Source organism: Callorhinus ursinus, unplaced genomic scaffold, assembly GCF_003265705.2.
Source record: "Callorhinus ursinus isolate GAN/ISIS: 27379988/994484 unplaced genomic scaffold, GSC_fseal_2.0 scaffold10, whole genome shotgun sequence".
Taxonomy (NCBI): Eukaryota; Metazoa; Chordata; class Mammalia; order Carnivora; family Otariidae; genus Callorhinus; species Callorhinus ursinus.
The window spans coordinates 77,483,844-77,490,053 of record NW_027397072.1 but is presented as its reverse complement, the minus strand read 5'-3'; positions in this window follow the sequence as shown (position 1 = coordinate 77,490,053).

The window sequence follows — 6,210 nt, the reverse complement described above, 5'->3', positions numbered from 1 at the left end:
CACACACACACACACACACACACACACACACACACACACACACACACAAAACCTAGATAGCCAGACACTTAAAGGAACCCTCAAGAATACTCTGTGCTTACCTTGCTAAAAACACCCACCCTGCCCCCCAAGTTCTTCTGCAGATCTGCCCCATCTAACCTGCCCCCTCCAAAGGCATCCCTCCAAAGTAGTTTCTGTTGCAACACACCCTGCAAGCAGCCTGGGAAGGGACTGGTATCACTCCAAAGTGACTTCTGCCCTGGGAAGAGGGGAAGATAACCACACACCCCAGTTCAACTACAGCCCCAGCAGATGGACTGAGGACAGACATCTGGTCTGCCTGCTGGCCCCACCCACCAACAAAAATCTCTTAGGGAGCAGCACATGGAGAGACACCTGCAGTTCAGGGTCACTGCAGGCCCAACAGGCGGATTGGGGGAAAGCATCTGGTTTAACTGCAGGCCCTGCTCACCAGAAAATCCTCTCAGGTGACAACGGAGGGAGAGTACCTTGCAGTCCAGTGTAACTACTGCCACAAGATACAGGCTGAGGGCAGGCATCTGGTCTGACTGCTGAACCTGCCTAACTATAAGCCCACAGCAGATCCAGATTGTCCCTTAAGAGCATAAGGACCAAATCATGCCCACAACAGGCAAAGTGGGCCATTGCAGCCAACTGGATTGAAAGAAAACACAGCCTAGCCACAACAGTAGGGTGCATGCAACCTAAATAGGAGACACTGCTGAAGCACCTGGTTCTAGTGAACAGAGGACTGTGCACTACAGGACACAACAGGACCTCTTCTTCTTAAGGCCACTACTATCAGGAGTGTAACTGTCAGGAGATGTAACTGATTTTTCTAATACATAAAAACAACACAAAGATTTAGAAACATGAGGAGACAGGGAAATATGTCCTGAATAAAAGAACAAGACAAAATCAGAGCAAAAAAGCTAAATGAAACAAAGATAAGCAATATACTTAATAAAGAATTCAAAATAAGGGTCATAAAAATACTTACTGGACGTCAGAAAAGAGTGAAGGATCTTAGTGAGACATTCAACAAGGAGATATAAAATATTTTTAAAAAGAACCAATAAGAGATGGAGAACTCAACTGAAATTTAAAATGCCCTAGAACAGAATCAATAACATTAGAAAAGGCAGAAGAATGGACCAGTGAGTGGGAAGACAGTGATGGAAAGCAACTAAGCCAAACAGCAAAAAGAAAAAAGAAGAAAAAATGAGATTAGTTTAAGGGAACTCGGTGACATCATCAAGCATAATAACATTATCATTATAGGAATCCCAGAAGGAGAAGAGAGAAAAAAGTGTACGTAAAATTTATTTGAAGAAATAATAGCTGAAAAAGTTCCTAATCTTGGGAAGAAACAGACATTGAGATCCAGGAGGCACAGAGCCCCAACAAAATCTACACAAGGAGGTCCACACCAATATACATAATAATTAAAATGGAGAAAACAAACTGAGGGTTGATAGAGGGAGGTGGATGAGGGATGGGCTAGATGGGTGATGGGTATTATGAAGGACACTTGTTATGTTGAGCACGGGGTGTCATAAGTGATGAATCACTGAATTCTACTCCTGAAACCAATATTGCACTGTATGATAACTACCTAGAATTTAAACAAAAATTTGAAAATAAAGAGAAAAGAAGTGATAGAGAATTTTTAAAGCAGTAAGAGAAAACAGTTACATAAAAGCATAAAGCAATCAGCTCATTATTCAGCATAAATTTTGCAACCAGAAGGGAGTGACATGATATATTCAAAGTACTGAAAGGAAAAAACCTGCAACCAAAAAAATACAGTACCAGCAAGGGTATCATTCAGAATAGAAGAGAGCATGTTTCCCAGACAAGTTTAGGAGTTTACAAAGTTAAAGGAGTCCATCACCACTAAACCAGCCTTACAATAAATGTTAAAGGGAATTCTTTAGGTGGAAAGAAAAGATTATAATCAGTAAAAAAAAAATTATGAAAGGAAAAATATTCATAGGTAAATGCAAACATAATAAAAGCAGCAGATTAACCATTTATAAAACCAATACAGAGGTTAAAGCACAAAAGCAGTAAAAGTTATATCTATAAAAATCAGTCAAGGGATTCACAAGAGGATATAAAGTATGATTTTATATACAAAAAAACACGGATTGAGGGAATAAAAATTAGTGCTTTTAGAACAGATTCAAACTTAAGCAACCATCAACTTCACATAGACTGCTATATGCATAAGATGATATATATGAACCTAAAGGTAAGCACAAATCAAAAACCTGTGACACAAAAAAATAATAACAAAGAAGAAAGGAACCCAAGCATAACACTAAAGAAAGCCATCAAACCACAAAGAAGAAAGAGAAGAAAGGAACAAAGAAGAACTACAAAAACAATTGTAAAACAGGTAATAAAATGTCAATACATAACTATCAATAATTACTTTGAATATAAAGGCCTAAATGTTCCAGTTAAAAGACACAGAGTGACTGAGTGAATAAAGAAGGAAAACCCATCTGTATGCTTCCTTCAGACCAAAAGACACATGCAGATTGAAAGTGAAAAGATGGAAAAACAATTACCATGCAAACGGATGTGAAAAGAAAGCTGGGTAACAATAATTATATCAGAAAAAATAGACTCCAAAACAAAAACCGTAACAAAAGCAAAGAAGAGCACTACCTAACAATAAAGGGAATAATCTAACAAGAAGATATAACAATTAAAAATATTTATGCACCCACTATGGGAGCACCCAAATACATAAAGCAACTATTAACAGACATAAAGGAAGAAATTGACAATAATACAATAATAGAAGACTTTAACACCCCACTTACATCAATGGATAGATCATTCAGACAAAGTCAACAAGGAAAGAGTGGCTTGGAATGACACATTGGACCAAATAAACCTGACAGATATATTCAGAACATTCCATCCAAAAACAGTGGAATACACATTCTTTTCATGTGCACATGGTACCTCAGAATAGATATGTTAGGACACAAAACAAGTCTCAATAAATTCATAAAGACTATATCAAATATCATGCACCTTTTCTGACCACAAAGGTACGAAATTAGAAATCAATCACAAAAAAATACCTAGAAAGAACACAAATACATGGAAGCTAAATAACATGCTACTAAACAGTGAATGAGTCAACTAAGAAATCAAAGAAGAAATCAAAAAAATACATGGAGACAAATGAAAATGAAATCAGTGGCTCAAAATCTTTGGAATGCAGCAAAAGCTTTTCTATGAGGGAAGATTATAACAATATGGCCCTACCTCAAGAAGCAAGGAAACTCTCAAAAAAACTAACATTACACCTAAAGGAACTAGGAAAAAAAGTAGTACAAAGCCCAAAGCCAGTAGAGAGAAGAAAATAATAAATATTAGAGCAGAAATAAATGAAAGAAAACTAAAAAAAAAAAAATAGAACAGATCTATGAAATGAGAAGATGGTTCTTTGAAAAATATCAACAAAATTGATAAACCTATAGCTGGACTCATGGTGGAGAGGGAAGGAGGGAGGACATAGAATCAGAAAAGGAGAAATAACAACTGACACCACAAAAACACAAGTGAGGATAAGACAATATTATGAAAAATATGCCAACAAATTGGACAACCTAGAAAAAATGGATAAATTCCTAGAAACATATAACCTTCCAAAACTCAATCAGGAAGAAATAGAAGATTTGAACAGACTGAATTCTAGCAATAAATTTGAATCAGTAATGAAAAAATTCCCAAAGAATAAAAGTCCTGGACCAGAGAGCTTCACAGGTGAATTCTACCAAACATTTAAAAAAGAGTTAATACTTATTCCTCTCAAACTACTCCAAACAATAGAAAAGGAAGCTTCCAAATTCATTCTACAGTATCAGTATGACCCTGATACCAAAACCAAATAAAGACACTACACAGAAAAAGAACTACAGGCCAATATCTGATGAACATAGATGCAAAGATCCTCAACAAAATATGAGCAAACTATATCCAACAATACATTTAAAAAATCATTCACCACAATCAAGTGGGATTTATTCCAGGGATGCAAAGGTGGTCCAATATTCACAAATCAACCAATGTGATATGTCACATTTACAAGAGAAAGGATAAAAACCATATGATCATCTTGACAGATGCAGAAAAAGCACTTAACAAAGTACAACATCCATTCATGATAAAAACTCTCAACAAAGTAGGTTTGGAGGGAACATACCTCAACTTAATAAAGGCCAGATATGAAAAACCCTCAGCTAACGTCATACTCAATGGCGAAAAAATTGCAAGCTTTTCCCCAAGATCAGGAATAAGACAAGAATGTCCACTCTCGCCACTTTTATTCAAGATATACTGAAAGTCCTAACCACAAAAATTAGACCAAAAAAAAAAAAGGAATAAAAGACACCCAAATTGGTAAGAAAGTAAAACTTTCACTATTTGCAGATGACATGATACTATATAGAGAAAACCTGAAAGACTCCACCAAAAAACTACTAGAACTGATAAATGAATTCAGTAAAGTTGCAGGATACAAAATTAATATACAGAAATCTCTTGCATTTCAATACACTGATAATGAAGTAGCAGAAAGAGAAATTAAGAAAGCAATCCTATTTACAATAGCACCAAAAAACAATAAAAATGCCTAGGAATAAATTTAACCAAGGAGGTGAAAGACCTGTACTCCAAAAACTATAAAATATCAATGAAAGAAATCCAAGATGATACAAACAAATGGAAAGATATACCATGCTCATGGATTGGAGGAAAGAATATTGTATAAATATCCATACTGCCCAAAGCAAACTACAAATTTAATGCAATCCCTATCAAAATACCAATAGTTTTCACAGAACTAGACAAACAATCCTAAAATTTGTATGGAACCACAAAAGACGCCAAATAGCCAAAGTAATCTTGAGAAATAACAACAAAGCTGGAGGTATCACAATCCCAGATTTCAATACATACTACAAAGCTGTAGTAAATAAAACAGTGTAGCACTGGCACAAAAACAGACACATAGATCAATGGAATAGACTAGAGAGTCCAGAAACAAACCCACACTTATAAGGTTAATTAATCGATAACAAAGGAAGCAATAATATGCAATGGGGAAGAGTCTCTTCAATAAGTGGTGTTGGGAAAACTGGACAACTACATACAAAAAAATGAAACTGGACCATTTTCTTATGTTGTACACAAAAACAAACTCAAAATGGATTAAAGACCTAAATGCAAGACCTGAGACCATAAAATTCCTAGAATAAAACATAGGCAGTAATTTTTTTTACATCAGCCATAGAAACATTTTTCTAGATATGTCTCCTCAGGCAAGGGAAATAAAAGCAAAATTAAACTATTGGGACTACACCAAAATAAAAAGCTTTTGCTCAGTGAAGGAAACAGCAAAACTAAAAGGCAACCTATGGAATGGGAGAAGATATTTGCAAGTGACATACTGATAAGAGGTTAGTATCCAAAATATATAAAGAACTTACACAACTCAACACCAAAAAAACCAAATAATCTAATTTGAAAGTAGGCAGAAGACATGAACAGACATTTTTCTAAAGAAGACATTACACATGGCCAACAGACACATGAAAAGATGTTCACCATCACTAAGCATCAAGCAAATACAAAATAAAACCACAATACATATGATATCACTTTACACCTGTCAGAATGGGTAAAATAAAAAACATAAGAAATAATAAGTATTGGCAAGGATGTGGATAAAAGGGAACCCTCACACCCTGTTGGTGGGGATATAAATTGTGGGAAACAGTATGAGAGTTTCTCAAAAAATTAAAAATAGAATTACCATATGGATCCAATAATTCCACTACTAGGTATTTACCCAAAGAAAGCGAAAACATTAATTCAAAAAGCTATTTGCACTACTATGTTTATTGCAGCATTATTCATAATATCCAAGATATGAAAGCAATCCTAGTGTCCATTAATAGATGAATGGATAAAGAAGATGTAATATATATTATATACACACACACAATGGAATATTACTCAGCCATAAAAAGAAGGAAATCTTGCCATTTGCAACAACATGGATGGATGGCTGGACAGACGGACGGATGGACGGATGGACGTAGAAGGTATAATACTAACAGAAATAAGTCAGTCAGAGAAAGACAAATTCCACATGATTTCACT